The 15,745-nt window shown below is 45.0% G+C and overlaps 1 protein-coding gene across 5 annotated transcripts in view; it reads right to left on the bottom strand.

Moving 5' to 3' along the window:
- The window catches only part of Atp13a3 (ATPase 13A3), a 78,695-nt gene extending 67,894 nt beyond the window's left edge, over positions 1-10,801 (bottom strand). For 3 of the 5 annotated variants that reach the window (XM_040750983.1, XM_040750988.1, XM_040750987.1), the window contains exons 1-2: positions 9,093-9,589; positions 8,389-8,433 (exon numbers count right to left, since the gene is read on the bottom strand). The gene's annotated coding sequence lies outside the window, so the exon portion shown is untranslated. Of the gene's footprint in view, positions 1-8,388; positions 8,434-9,092; positions 9,591-10,782 lie in introns of those variants that run through there. The other 2 variants (XM_040750984.1, XM_040750986.1) reach the window with 2 other exon arrangements.
- Between the last annotated feature and the right edge of the window lie 4,944 nt (positions 10,802-15,745).

Here is a 15,745-nt window from a genome sequence, read left to right as displayed (position 1 = left end):
ACTGGCTGAGGGTGGTGGTGTCAAATGCATGCCTTTAGTCCCAGGACTAGGGAGGCAGAGGCAGGATCTCCATGAGTTCAAGGCCAGCCTGGTCTAAAGAGCAAGTTCTAGGACAGCCAAAGCTACACAGAGATGAGAGAGATATGAGAGAGAGATAGAGAGAGAGAGAGAGAGAGAGAGAGAGAGAGAGAGAGAGAGAGAGAGAGAGAGAGAGAGAGAGAGAGAGAGAAACAAAAAAGCCAAACATGGCAGGCATCTGTGACCTCAGGGCTTAGAAGACAAATAGATCCAAGGATTTACTTCTCACACACAGTACAAAGCATCTCCTAATAGTCTCAACTTTTAGCTAACCTTTTAATTATGCTGCTTTCTTCGATATAACCCTAGGAAAAAACAGATTTTCATAAGTATCTAAAAAAGGTGACAAACCTAATATGAATCTCTAAGTAACAAAATGAAGAATGGATGTGAGCTTTAGTAGTACACACCTGTAATCCGAACACTGGAAATGCTAAGGCAGAAGGATGGAAAGTTCAAGACCAGCATTAGTTACATAGAAGACTGTTTCAAATAAACAATAAAAGCTAGAAAAAAAATGTAAAAAGTGGATGCTGCAGTTCTGCCACACAGAAAGGCTAGCCCAAACAATAACTGAGACTCTAAAGTGGCCAGAAACAGACACTGGTAACAGAAAGGTAAGAAAGGGAGAACACACTGTAAAACAAACCAGCAGCAAGGGAGATGGTGCAGACTCAGGGTAGAGGGTAGACACAGATCTCTTGAGTTTTGAGGCCAGCATGGTCTACAAAGCAAGTTCCAGAACAGCCATGGCTATACAGAGAAACCTTGTCTCAAAGAAACAAAACAAACAAACAAACAAACAAAAAAAAACAGGCACAAAGAGACAGGTAAATATACTATATAAGACACACCAGGAGCTGGTTCCAAGGTTAAGAGCACTAGCTACTCTTCTAGAAGACCCAGGCTCAATTCCCAGAACCCATACTGCAGCTCACAATTGTCTGTAATTGCAGTTCCAGAAATTCTGTCCATTTCTGACCTCAATGGGTACCAGGTATACACAAGGTGCACATACATACAAGCAGGCAAAACACACATACATATAAAATTGTTAAATAGAGGAAAAAGTCTCAAAACATATCAACAGAAACACTTGAAGTCCCCAACATGAACTTCTCAAAGGTTGCTACTAAAGATGAAAGTAAGGGTGCTTTCTCTATGAAAAAAGTCAGAATAAAACATCAAAGGCAGAGCTGAGTAGTGTTGGTGCATGCCTTTAATCCCAGCATTCAGGAGGCAGAGGCAGGCGGATCTCTGTGAGTTCAAGGCCAGCCTGGTCTACAGAGCAAGTTCCAGGACAGCCTCCAAAACAATACAGAAAAACCCTGTTCTCGAAAAACCAAAACCAAAAAACAAATCAAAGGCAAGTATTCTCAAGAACCTTTCAAAATACACACTGCCTGTTTTAAACATGCTGAGTATTACTGAACAAAAAAAAAAAACTAGCATTTTATATTTACTAGAGCTCACTCTTAAACTAAGGTAAATTTTGTTTGGCAAATGAAGAAAGTAAAAAGGTTAATTGACTTATATATCCTAGATACAGGGCCAGTGGTTTAGGGGCTATAATATAAAAAAATCACTTGCATGTGAATCCGAAGTCACAAGTTTGTCAGGCAGTACTGGTGCCCAGAGGCAGAAGGATATCTGTGGGTTCAAAGCCAGCCTGATCTACAGAGTGAATTCCAGGACAGCCAGGACTACACAGAGAAAACATCTCGAAAAATCACACGCACACACAAGTCTATCCAATAAACCTTGTTCTCTTCCAGGGCATAAAGGGTTTCTGTGGTTACTTTGAGACAGTCTTGCCCTGTAGTCCTGTATTCACTATGGAGGACAGGATGGTTTCAAATGCCTGTCAGTCCTCCTACCTCAGTATTTTGAGTGCTAAGATTACAGATGAGCACCACATCACATCCATTCACTTGTCACAGGACATCTCTCAACCAGGCAGTGCAGCCCATCCCTATAATTTCACAACTTGGAAGGTGGAAGATGAAGTCAGAAGAATCAAGAGTTCAAGACCAGGCTGAGCTACATGAGACCCTGTCTCAAAACAGAGATTCCAACTTATTAGTGAGGTAACCTGTACTAAAGCCAGAGGAGAAACTGGCTACTGAAATTCAAAGACAACAAATCAATTTCCAATCAATATTCAAGCTGGTACTTAGATCTAAGACGTCTTAAACCCAAAGCAAGTGGCCATTTCCAACTCTAACGCAGTTTCAAGGATTCCTTGCCCCTCCCCCCCCCCCGTAATTTTCCCCTACACAGGCCTTCCTTCAGTATAAACTTGAAGTCCAAAAAAGAAGGACATAAGGCCTTGACTTTAACTCAAATGCAGATTACCCAGGAAGAACCAGGAGCTAGAAGCAGTAGCAAAGGCTTGTACTCTCATCTACTAGCGAGGCTAAAGTCAGAGACTAAAATTCAGGCTTGCCTGGACTAGAGTTCAAGACTGTCCTAACCACAAGATTTTCCCTTCAAAATAAATAAACAAATAAATAAATAAGGGCTGGAGAGATGGCTCAGAGGTTAAGAGCACTGACTGCTCTTCCAGAGGTCCTGAGTTCAACTCCCAGCAACCACATGGTGGCTCACAACCATCTACAATTCAATCTGGTGCCCTCTTCTGATGTGTATAGAGGTACATGGAGGCAGGATGCTATATTCATAATAAATAAATAAATCTTTAAAAAAAAAAGAAGAGCTTAGACTATAGTTCAGTGGTAGATTACTTGCCTAGCATGCAGGAAGCCCTACATTTAATCCCCAGTACTGTGAAGAAAAAGATCAAGAACCAAAACACTTGTCTTTCATAACAAAATAATTTCATTGTACTTCACAAATGGGGGCAATGGAGAATCCAGGATTATGGGGGGGGGGAACCACCTCAAACACACATGTGAGAAACATTCCATGACTCATTTTAAAACAAACGAAAAAGTGTTAAGAAATTTGACAAGCAATCAAAGATAACTCTTAAAACTTGGTTCTCTGCACATATTTAATCCCAGCACTTGGGAGACAGGAGCAGGTGGATCTCTGTGAGTCTGGTCTACAGAATCAGTTCCAAGATAGCCTGGGCTATAAAGAGAAACCTTTACTCTTTTATAGTTTTTCTACGGTTCCTCATGTTGTGGAGACCTTGAACCATAAAATTATTATTATTTTCCTTTTTTTTGGTTTTTCGAGACAGGGTTTCTCTGTATTGTTTTGGAGGCTGTACTGGAACTCACTCTGTAGACCAGGCTGGCCTTGAACTCAGAGATCCACCTGCCTCTGCCTCCCGAGTGCTGGGATTAAAGGCATGCGCCACCAACGCCCGGCTTATAAAATTATTTTTGTTGCTACTTCAAAACTGTAATTTTGCTGCTATGAATTGTAAATATCTGGTATATAGGACATCTGATATGCAACCCCCAACAGGGGTCAGAGAGTATCACACAGAATTCTGAGATGTGCTGCTATGGTCTTAGAATCAACAAGTCAGGTTTGACCATCCATATATATTGCAATAAGCCAACTGAAATAGTTAAATTAATAGTGAAATAGAACGAGATTTAGTCAGTGTGCTTCTGGTGTGTGTGGAGGGACAAAGAAATGCAGCTATCCCTGGCCAAGCCCACCTTCTGGGTCTTAACATGAGGTTAAAGTTTAAGAAGGCAAGAGTTCCTTATTTCTACTAAGCAGTCATCAGGTCAAGGTATGGTTCTACACTTTCTCCCCTGTAAGGTAGTATGTCAAGTTGTAAATTTCTTTCAGGGAGTTCTGTGTCCATCTGTCCATCCACCCATCCCCCTCCCCTCTTCACAGGGGCTTATGCTTTAGGCTTTCTCTTCTCCCAACATGAGTTTCCTAGGGGAGCTCCAACTTTTGGGTGCCCACTGTTTCAATAGTCCAATGGACATAAGTATCCCTTTAGAATATCTTTAGCTCTGCCAGGCTGATTACAGTGCCACTACTAGAATACAAAATAAGGACCTTGAAGAACAGTACATCCACATGACCAAGACAGACTGGAACCAACCCAGACCCTTTATTAACATGTTGCCATTTACCTCCCCAGACACCAGCTTTGCTGTAAGAAAGAGCCAGTCTAAATTGTCTGTAACCTCTCAACATTATTATTTTCTGCTCTTGGACCTCTATTTTATTTTTTTTTAAAGATTTGTTTATTTATATTACGTATATAGTGTTCTGCCTGCATGTATGTTTGCAGGCCAGAAGGGGGCACTAGATCTCATTATAGAAGGTTATGAGCCACCATGTGGTTGCTGGGAATTAAACTCAGGACCTCGGGAAGAAAGAGCAGCCAGTGTTCTCTCTCCGGTCCCAGATCTTTATTTTAGTGCCCAATGCTTTTGTGAAGAAAACAAGAAAAAATAATCCACGAGGCCAGTCTGGTCTACAGAACAAGTTCCAGGAGAGGCACCAAAGCTACACAGAGAAAACTGGGGGGGTGGGGGGTGGGGAGGTGACCATAGAACACTTTATATTTTTATTTGAATTCTGAACTTCTCTCTCAGAGTAAGAGAATTCAAGTAAGAATTCAAGATTTCCATGATTCTTATATATTTTCTAAATAGTTTACAGGGCTAACCAGAACATGGCTTTGACTACATAGTTACTCTCCATATACAGGCCAGTTAGCTTCAATTAACAGAAAGTTACAAAAAAAATCCAAAGGCCAAGTAAATCCTGTAGCCCACTTTGTAGATCAAGATTTAGCTAAATCAGATAAAGCATACAGCAGTCCACTTAAACCAGCAGGGCAGTCCAAGATATCCCAGTGAACAAATGAAACTGGGGTAGTACCAGACTTTGTATATACATTTTCTCCTATATGCAAGTTAATTTACAAATAAGCACAGTAAGATTATCAATAACAAAGCAACTTAACATTATACTATAATAGAAGCTATGCAAATGTGATCTCTCCATTTATTCTTTTCTCTTAAAACATCTTACCTTTAACTTAAGAAATTTTTAGTTTTTCTTTGGATAACCTGAATTGCTAGCTATATTAATAAATAGGGATACCTACAACACTAAAATATCATGACAGTCAATTTATTGGCTACAATGGCTAATAAGCAACTAGTAGGCACAGACAAGAGAGTAGTATACTGGACCAATGGTGACTTATTTCTAGGCCAGAACAATGGAACAATACAAAATTTCATCACTATTCAAAATAACACAAAACTTAAATATCTAGATCAGTGGCTCTCAACCTTCCTAATGCTCCATGAGACCTTCTAATAAAGTCCCTCATGTTGTGGTGACCCCCCCAACCACAAAATTATTTTTGTTGCTGCTTCATAACTGTAATTTTGCTACTGTTATGGATCATAATATAAATATTTTTGGAGACAGAAGTTTGCCAAATGGATCACAACCCACATGTTGAGAACCACTAGTCTAGATGGTTTATTTCTGGAATTCTCCATCTAATCTTTTCAAACCACAGCTGAATAATAGTTAACTGAAACTACAATAGGTTAAGCTATGGTGGGTGCTATATAGAAGGGATACTATTGTATTCAGAATACATTTCAACACTAGAATTATAGGGTACATCAATTGTATCTACTTAACAGATGTTAGGCACTAAATTAACCACTTTTAGTATACCTCTGAACTGTTTTTAAGAGTGTTGTCAATAAATGCCCAGCCATTAACTCTTGCTCAGTGTGTGGTCTAGTCACAAATAAGGTCTTACAATTAGTACATATAGTTGGTGTAGGCCAGCAAGTATACCACCAAACGATCTGTTTTACAGATGTAGACTCTAATCTCAACTACTTAGGAATACTGGGCAGAAGTTCAAATGAAGGCCATCCTGGGCAAATGAGTTGAAATCTTATACCAAAAGGAGCTGCGGATGTAGCTCTAGTGTATGCCCACCATCTGTGAAGCCCAGAATTCAAATTCAAGTACTACAACCATTTCACATAAAACCATATTAGAGCCAGGCAGAGGTGGTACAAGCCATTAACCCCAGCACTCAGGAGGCAGAGGCAGGCAAATCTGAGTTAAGGCAAGCCTGGTCTACAGGGTGAATTCCAGGACAGCCAGGGCTACACAGAAAAACTCTGGGGGCTGGGGGGGAGGGGAACAAACATTATCAAGATGACTTTGAAATTCTGTTTTTTGTATTCCAACACTAGTTGTCCTTCAGATTTTATTTCACCATCACCCAACACTGGAGAAAAAATACAGATGAAAACAAAATTCCCCATGTGCTCTCCTGTCACTGTTTGTTCTCAAAGTCTGACCACTGACTGGGTTCCATGAGTACAGTCATGCGATCCCAGCATATTGCTATGATTACTATTTATTTCAGGAATGAAGCACGTTCTTCAGTGGTTACAAAGCCACCGTGATATAAAAACACAATGCACAGAAAGGGAAGAATGAAGGAATTCTAAGTGCCAGGAGCTGAGTGCTCCCTTCTTGCTCAGTTAACCCTCAAACCTCTTTGAAATGGTATTATTCTTTGTAAATTAGAATGAACCAGGAAAGGGGAAAAAAGAACAGTTTAAGGACTTTGAAGACAGCCACAATCTAAGTTTAATATTACTTTCTGCTACACAGAAGTTCTTATTTCTAGGTTTGTGAAAGTATATGACTAGGAACTTATTTTATTGCAAAATCTGTTTCCTCATCCAGAAAATGAAGTTCAAGAACTACCAAGTATTTACTTTGGACCCTAGATTACAATGATCTCTCAATAACTACTGGCATTGATGTTAAGTCAGATCTGGTTCCCAAATCCCATGCATTCTTTCCATTACAATTTTCTATAGTTGTCAACAGAGTTTCATGTAGTTCAGGATAGCCCTAAACTGAGTCTGTGACTGAGGATGCCTTGAACTTCTGGTCCTCTGGCAGATTACAAGCATCTGACTGGGCACCCAGGATTGTATCCAGGGCCTCATGGATAGTAGCAAACACTTTAAGAACTGAATTACATCCCCAGCCCCAAACACTTATTCACAGAAGAATATTTGAAAAATAAATGTTTTGGGCTGGAGAGATGACTCAGCAGTTAATAGCCCTGACTGCTCTTCTAGGATCCAAGTTCAAGTCCCAGCACCCACGTGGCAGTTCACAACTGTCTGTAACTCCAGTTCCAGGGATTCCAACACCCTTACACAGACATATAAGTAGGCAAAACACCAATGCACATAAAATAAAATGAATTATTTTTTTAAAAATGTGGGAAACTAACATTACCTACTGAACTCTTTTAATGCTAAAACCTGATAACAGAACCCAGTATCTTATCAGACATTGAGTTTTGTTCTAATAACTATGAAACTAGTTTTATACCAATATAGCAAATTACTTCAAACTAGATCTAAATTAAAACTTCCATTTGTTACTGGTTAGCTTGGACAAAGAAATTAATCATCCTACAACATTACCTTGAAGCTTATCAACTTTGTTTTCAAAATATACTGTAGTTCAATATTTTCATCTAACTACAGCTGTACTACTTAAATGAAGCAATTAAAATAATAGCACTTTTCCTGCCCAATCCCATAACCAAAAACAAGCACTGCTCTGGCAACGGTTATTGAACTCAGGAGGAAGAGACAGGTGGATCTCTAAGAATTCAAGGCCATCTACACTGTGAGTGCCAGGACAGGCTCCAAAATCAGAGAAACCCTATCCCAATAAATAAGTAAACAAATAAACCTATCTCAACTACCTCACCTTCAGCCTCATCTAATGATGAATTGAGGGGTTGGAAGAGCAGATGTTAATAATACCAGGAAAGAAGCAAAACGTCCCCTCTAGGCTAGCTGTAGTGGTGGCCCTGTAATGCAACTATTCAGGAGGACAAGGCAAGATCACGGAGGCCAACATGGGCTGTACACAGTCAAACCTTGCTTTAAAAAATGTTCAGCTGGGCAGCACTGGAAAGGCAGAGGCAGGCGGATCTCTGTGAGTTTTGAGACCAGCCTAGTCTACAAGAGCTAGTTCCAGGGCAGCTTCCAAAACCCAGAGAAAAGAAACCCTGTCTTGAAAAACCAAAAGAGAAAAATGATAATCATAATAACAATAAACCTTTACGCTAGAAGAAGGTTCATCTTGAAAAGTCCCCACATTCTTGGATTTAAAAAAAAATCTTAGCTTCCTGCCCATAGATCAAAAATCACTATTCGGTCCAGAAGCACGTAAGTTTCTAGGTTTACAACTCCATGCCCATTTATTTTGCACTAATATAAACCATTAAATATAATTCTAACTAAATCTAAAACATTAGTAGTTAATTATATAAGTAACTCATACCTCTTATGTCCAGACACCCAGGATCCTAGGATGCTTCTGTCAGTCCTACGGGAAAAGAAAACAATAAACACCTGTCACAAAAGCTTTCCAAATTGGGAAGCCTCGAACAGTTACTGTCAATCCCCAATGCTTATTACCTCCCTCCCTCCTTCCCTCCCAAATCCACACCCCACCATAAAAGATATCATTCTGCCAGTTGTCTGTTATGAAGGGCAAACCAGAAAGTTATACTATCGGAAAGGGTTCTGGGCCTTTCTCTTCACAATCTCGAGTGCTGACACCTCATCATATCCGAAGTCACTTTTCCTTTCTGGGCCTCGGTTATCTGTAAAGTGTGCTGACACCCAAGGTAAGCTACTACTCCGTGGCCTGGGCCGAACTTGAACTAGTCAGCACCGGCACGAACCCATCAGGGGCCCTGTCCACACTCTTCCTGGGGGCACATCACCTTCCTTCCAGACTTTGGGCCGCACGCAGCGGATGCACTCAAGGCCTCCACACTCACACGTGGTCCCACACGGTAGCGGGTCTCGTCGCCCTCTCCCTGTCACACACACCTTCCCTGGGAGAGGATGTCCAATTCCGGCCGTGGAAGCAGCCATAGACTCACCTGGTACCCACCACCCGGGCGACGCCGCTCGCCTTCTCCAGCCTCCCCATCACCTTCGCCGCCCGCCCCACACCCCGCTCTCCCAATCACTCACCAGCCGCGCCGCCGTGCTGACTCCGCGGCGGCCTTCCCGGCCCGGGCAGCCAAAAGGCCGCAGGGGGCCGGGCGGCCGCTTTCGCCGCCGCCGCCTCTCGTCAGCCCAGCCCCATCGCCCTCGGCCAGCGCCGGCGGCCGCGGGTCGCTCGGGTTCGAGGCGCCGCCGCCGCCGCGCGTCGCGGCTCCGACTGTGGGGACCGAGGTGCCGCGGCGGGGCCCGGGCCGCACCGGGCGCAGGGGCGTCCGCGCTCCGCTCGTTGGCGCCTGCGGCAGCGGCTTGCAACCGGGCAAGGCGAGAACAAGGGAGCGCGGCGCGGAAGACCGGCAGGGAAGGTGGGGCGGTCTGAGCTGAGAAGAGGCCTCCCGCCGTCGGCGACGAAGCGGACCCCCTCCCCGCGGCCACAGCGCCCGGTCACGCTGCGGGGAGGGCCGACAAGCACACGGGGAGCGCCCCGCGAGCTCAGGACTCCCGCGCCGGATGTGAGGTCACGTGATTGCCTCATCCCAGCGCCCGGCGCGGAGGGGCCGTAAGGAGGCGGGGCGACTATCCGGCGCCCCGCCCACCAGGCAATCGGACCCCCAGCCCGCCTAAGCGAGAGCCGCTAGCGGGAGACGATCGCAAAGAGCGCTTTGCGGGGATTCCGCTCTGGGCTCATCTTGCGGCAGACTATGAACTGTGGCTTGCCATGTTCAGAGAAGATCATAGCCCAAACCCCCATTTTATGAACAAAGAAACTGAGGCCCGGAGATAAGTGCAGACTTGCCTAAGGTGGCAGTCCAGAGAGGACGCCAACGCTAACAAGGCGGAGAGAGAAGTCCTAGCTCCGGGGCCAGATTCTTTCCCTCCTTTATCCCCACCTACACCAGAAAGAACACTTTAATTCCAGTGGAACTCCTGGCCCAGCCTGCCGGCCTGGGTCACAAAACATAGTCAGGTAGGCAGGAGAACGCTTCCACACCCGAGACCGCCTGGGCCGCAGGGAGGAGTTTTTCCGACAGTGCTGGATGCAAATTAAATACTTCCCTCCACTGGAGACTTATCTCAGGGCACCACCCCGCCCGGATATTCAAATCGCTGGTTTGGGTTTTCACTGACTTCGGCTCCGCGCCGAGCGCGGGAAGCAGAGCTTGCCACCTGCTGCCTCCAGCTCCGCCATCTTTCCGCCCTGAGTCTATCTCACCTGCATCCCAGGCGCCTGGTCACCACATGTTATTGTTCTCCCGCCTTCCTGCAAACATAACTCTTAGCTGCTTGACCGGCTTAGAAGAAGGACAGCATATTCTCGGGCCCTGTTCCCCATACTTAGGCTGAGTCCACCAGGAGCATGCAACCTAGTCATCTCTCAGGACATGCCCTTTGGGTCAGTACAGTGTCCCAGAATCATGTCACTAATACTCCTCATTTAGGAGCTAAAAGGATGCTGCTCCTGCCCTCCACCCGCGGCAGCGGGGTCCTGAATGGAGGCCATAGAATTTCTTGTTGCCAAATGATATGGACATCACATCTAAAGGAAGATAAGCCACAGCTGTGTTCCCGGCTCCTGCTCACCACGGTTTCAAACTTAGGTGTGTGTTTCCTACCCCACTTGTGCTGGAGTAAGTAAATGGGATAAGAACAGGGGAAGCCTGGGTCGGGCAGAACAGACCCCACACACTCCTTACGGCTCCCTTGGCTCCTGGTTATTTACCTCTCAGATTTTAAACAAGCCCAAGTCTCTCCAGGTCCTATAAATGTCACGGCAACCATCCACTTAAAGTGTCCTCTTCAGTTAGCTGCCAAGTGTTTCTGGCCCTCTCGTGCACAATTCTTGAACAGTGGGCTCCCCCTGGCTGCCTCTGCTTCCTCATTCCTCAACTCTTGAGAAACTGACCACACACAAGGGGAGGGCCTTCACCCTGCTCAGGTGAGAGTAACCCATAACCTTCATGTCACCCACGGTTGTGCAGAAGGGCCTTGCTTCTTCCTCTGCACCCCTGGGTGTTCTCACCTTCTGGGATCACTCTGCTACCTCAGTTTGACGAGGGCTGTGCTGTCCCAAGTTCTCAAGACCTAAGACCTCTGCCGTCCTCAGTGGCATCCTTAAGTGCCACCAGTTGTGAAGCAGCAGCTGAAATGCAAGGCAGCACTCTTTAGCCCACAGCTGTACTCACTCTGCTTCACTTACACTTGGAGAATCATCTCCACCCTTGCTTTGAACCCCAAAATCAGTCAAGCCTCTTCTTAAAAAACAAAAAACAAAAAACCAGATAATCAAATTTCCGACTATCTGCCATGCATTTCCGTCTAGAACTCACAGAGAAACACCCATGGTGTGTCCAAAACTGAACTCATCCTCTGTCTCTGTAACTGCCCCTTCCTGACACTTTAGCACCACCATCGCACAGCCATCTGAATTAGAAAGTTAGGAATGAATGAGTCACCCCTGATGAATCACTAAGCCCTATCTGTTTCACCTTGAATCCCTACCTCCGTTCCACCGGCACCCATCCTTCCCCCACCGGCACCCATCCTTCCCCCACCGGCACCCATCCTTCCCCCACCGGCACCCATCCTTCCCCCAGCTGCTTTGGCAGCTTCCCACCAGCCTTCTTCAGACAAACTCCATCCTGCCTCCAAAGTTCCGTCTAAAGCGCACACCTACTAAAACCCTAAGGTAAATGCACTCAGGCTTTTATTTTTTATTACACTTATGTGTTGGGGATGGAGTGAGGGGGCACAAGTGTGAATGTCAGAGAATGACGTTTTGAAGTTGGTTCTCTGGACCCACCTTCCAGGTCCCAGGGATGGAACTCAGATGGTCATGCTTGGCAATCCCTATACCTGCATCTCACAGGCCAGAGCCGACACTTGGTGATACATGCCTATAAAATCAGCACTTGGGAGGTGGGAGCATGTATCAAAACAGCAAAATAAACAACCAACTTCAAGATGCAGCCCAATTTCTCAAACTCAAGGCAACTCACATGGGGTTTAGGAAATGTTAGGAAGACATAAAGCAGTTAAATATTTCAAGAAGTTCTTTGCTATGGATGCTGTGCATATGGGGAAAAGAGAATCTGAACACTGGCCTGGGGAGGAGATGTTGAGTCAGGTTCAAACATGCTTTTCAAGGCTGAGGGAAGGCATGGGGAAGAGAGTCCCCAAACGAACTGAAAGTGATGGGAGCCTGTCTTGACATTTTTGAAACCTATCTCATTTCTGGGCCCCAGACTTCTGTAATGCTAGACCCAGGCTTTCCTTTTTCTGAACACTATTTAAGGCCCAACCCAAGCTAAGTATTTTGGTCCACATCTAAAACTGAAGCTATTAGGGAATGAGTTAGGAGGATCACATGAGTGTTGGAGTTCAAGTTCAGAGTAACATATGGAGACAGCACCTCCAAAAAAGAAAAGAAAACATCAGAAACAGCAACAATCCTCCCAGGACCAAAAACACAGACAAGAAACAGTCCTACAGTCACCCCTGACCATTCTTGCCACAAAAAGTAGTTTTCCATCATCAAAATCCATATTTACTTTTTCTCAACCAACCCCTTCCCTCACTTTACCTCCTGTGTTACCAAGAAAACTGCAAACCATCTGTAGAGACTTGTACTCATCCGCCCCCCAGATCTACACATCACCCCCATACTACATCTAGTCTTTTTTCTCATTCTGAAGACAGAAAGCCCTCCTGACAGAGCTATCTCTGTAACAGCAGTTCTCAACCTTTCTGATGCTGTGACCTTTTAATGCAGCTCCTCATGTTGTGGCCTCCAACCATAAAATTATTTTTGTTGTTATTTCGTAACTGTTATCTCATAATTTTGCTACTGTTATGAGTCACAATGTAAATATTTTTGGAGGTAGAGGTTTGCCAAAGGACTCATAACCCACAGGTTGAGAACCGCTGCTCTATAAGTTCAGGGCCAGGCCCCAAGGAGGTCACCACTGTTCTGAATGCCAGGGGATTCTTTGTGCTCCTAACTATCTACCAACCCACCCACTCTGACAGAATTCATCACCCCATCTTTCATTTTATTTTTTTGTGGGGACACCAGACCTTGAGCAGAAACCCACTTACTTCCCCTTCGGCCTGGAAGCAGGCAGCTGGGAGATAATGTTTACTGAAAACAATTCAGTGCTATAAAGCTCTTGATAGGGCTCAGATAAGGGCTCACTCACTGAAACACCATGACTTTGATCCCCCCTAAGGCTAGATGCTTCTTCCAGCTCCCTGCCGTTTCTCCCTGATTCTGGGGCCGGAGATTAAACCACCAGCCAGGAGGGTGAGAAGTCTGGGAGAGCTGTGAGAGGTGTGTGAGAGCTCGGTTGGAGAATTGTATGTATATGGATGGCAGAAGTCCTTAAAAAGGGAAGCGTTTTTTCTTGGGAGTTCTCCTAAGCCGACTTGGGGAGCATAAAGTTTGTGTCATCTATCCGGACCACCTCGCTACATTCTTGGATGCAGGCTGCGCAGGCAGGTTTTTTTTCTGAGACAGGATTTCTCTGTATAACTTTGGAGCCTGTCCTGGAACTTGCTCTGTAGATGAGGCTGGCCTCAACTTACAGAAATCTGCCTGCCTCTGCCTCCCAGTGCTGGGATTAAAAGCAAGCGCCACCACAGCCACCACTGCCACCACCACCTGGCTTTATTTATTGTTTACTGTAGTGTACTTGTGCTGTGCCTGCATGTATGTCTATGTACCACATGCCTGACTGGTGGAGACCAGGAAAGGGTATCATCTTCTGGAACTGGAGTTACAGACAGGGGTGAGGTGTGATGTAAGGGATGAGAATTGAACCTGCATCCCCTGGAAGACAGCCAGTTCTGTCCAGTCCATTCTTCATTTTTGAGACAGAGTCTCTCTTTGTCACCCTGGCTGGCCTACAACCCACTGTGTAGACCAGAATGACTTGAAATTTGTGGCCGTCCTCCAGGGAGTCCTGTGGCTCCAGGAATGCTCCTTCTCATTCACATAAAACTCCCTCTTTGAAACACCTTTCCTATCAATTATGTTTGATTATGTAGTCTTGGCATTCTTCCTCATTGTTACTCCTTCTCTCTGTGTCCCCCCCCCTCTCTCTCTCTGTCTCTCTCTGTCTCTGTCTCTCTCTGTCTCTGTCTCTCTCTGTCTCTCTGTCTCTCTCTCTGTCTCTCTCTCTCTCTCTCTCTCTCTCTCTCTGTCTCTCTCTCTCTCTCTCTCCCTCTCTCTCTCACCTCTGATATACACAATAGCATATTCTTCCCAGGTAACCTTGTCTACCATGGCTATAGCCATCATGGGCATGTACATCAATAACTCTCAATGAGTATGTCCCCACAGCCCACCACTCTCTTCAGAGAGTCAGAGAACATACCTCTCCCTCCCTTTGTTATTATTGTTTCTTTTAAGCTTTATTTTATTTTGTAAATTGTATGGTGGTGGTAGGGTGAGTATGTCTGTGAAGGTCTGAGGTGCCAGACCACCTTGAGCTGAAGTCCTCCAGAACAGCAGGTGCTCTCAACCACCGTGTTATCTCTCCAACCCTACTGTTTCCTTCTTTAGTTGTTGTTTGTTTGGGTTTTGTTTTATTTTTGTTTTTTTGAGACATAGCCTTGTCTGTCCTGGAACTCACTATGTAGACCAAGATGGCCTAGAATTCAGAGATCAGACTGTTTTTGCCTCTGCTTCTGGAGTGCTTAGACTAAGTATGTATGCCACCATATGTGGCATGTCTCTTAAATAGAACTTTAGAGGGTCTCCTGTTTCCCAGGCTGGTCTTGAATTTGTTGTGTAGATAAAGATGGCTTTGAACGTCTGATCCTTCTGCCTCCATTCCCTGGGAGAGGGATGAAAAGTTTTTGCACTCCAAGTAGCTTCTCTGCCAACGCAGCAATCCAAATCAGAGAAAAATCAAACCAAATTAGAAGAGGCCCAGGTTTAATGGATAAAACGCTACCAGATGATTTTCTGGCTACCCTCCATAGAGAAGACGAGGAAGAGAGACCAAAAGCCATGTGTCTGTTTTCTGGGTGGCAGTTTTAATACCCTGTGAAAATCATGAGCATCTCTAGGTGAGGGGTCATTATTTGGTGGGCTTGGGGTGAAACATACACCAGAACATTCCAGGCTCTTTGGGTACATGGATGCCAGGGTCTGGGGTGGAGCTTCCACCAGCACAAGGGGATTGACAGACATGGGCTACAATTCCTGGTTTATGAAATGTTATAGACAGAACCCAGGGCTCTGTGAAGGCTACACACACAGTTTACCAACCAAGCTGCATCGCAAGCCCATTTTAGGTTGTTTTGAGGCACAGTTTCATATACCCCAGGTTTTCCTCAAACTTCCTATGCATGTAAAGATGACCTTAACATCCTTCCTCTACCTCCCAAGTGCTAGAATTAGAAGTATCTACCATCACTGGGTGTGGTAGTGTGTATACACTTTAATCCCAGCACTGGGGAGGTGGGGGCAGGGATCTCTGTGAGCCCTAGGCCAGCTTGATCTACAAAGCAAATTCCGGGACAGCCAGGGCTGTTACACAGAGAAACCCTGTTTTGAAAAACCAAGGGGAAAAAGTATGTACCATCAGGCTGCCTAATGTACTACACTTTCCTTATCTACTAACTGTCAAAGGACACCTGGGCTGATTCTATATCTTGGCTGTTGTGAATCTCATTGAACA

Source organism: Mesocricetus auratus, unplaced genomic scaffold, assembly GCF_017639785.1.
Source record: "Mesocricetus auratus isolate SY011 unplaced genomic scaffold, BCM_Maur_2.0 Super-Scaffold_100008, whole genome shotgun sequence".
Classification (NCBI taxonomy): domain Eukaryota; kingdom Metazoa; phylum Chordata; class Mammalia; order Rodentia; family Cricetidae; genus Mesocricetus; species Mesocricetus auratus.
Note: the sequence above shows the minus strand (reverse complement) of the source record. Positions and strands in the feature narration are given on the sequence as shown.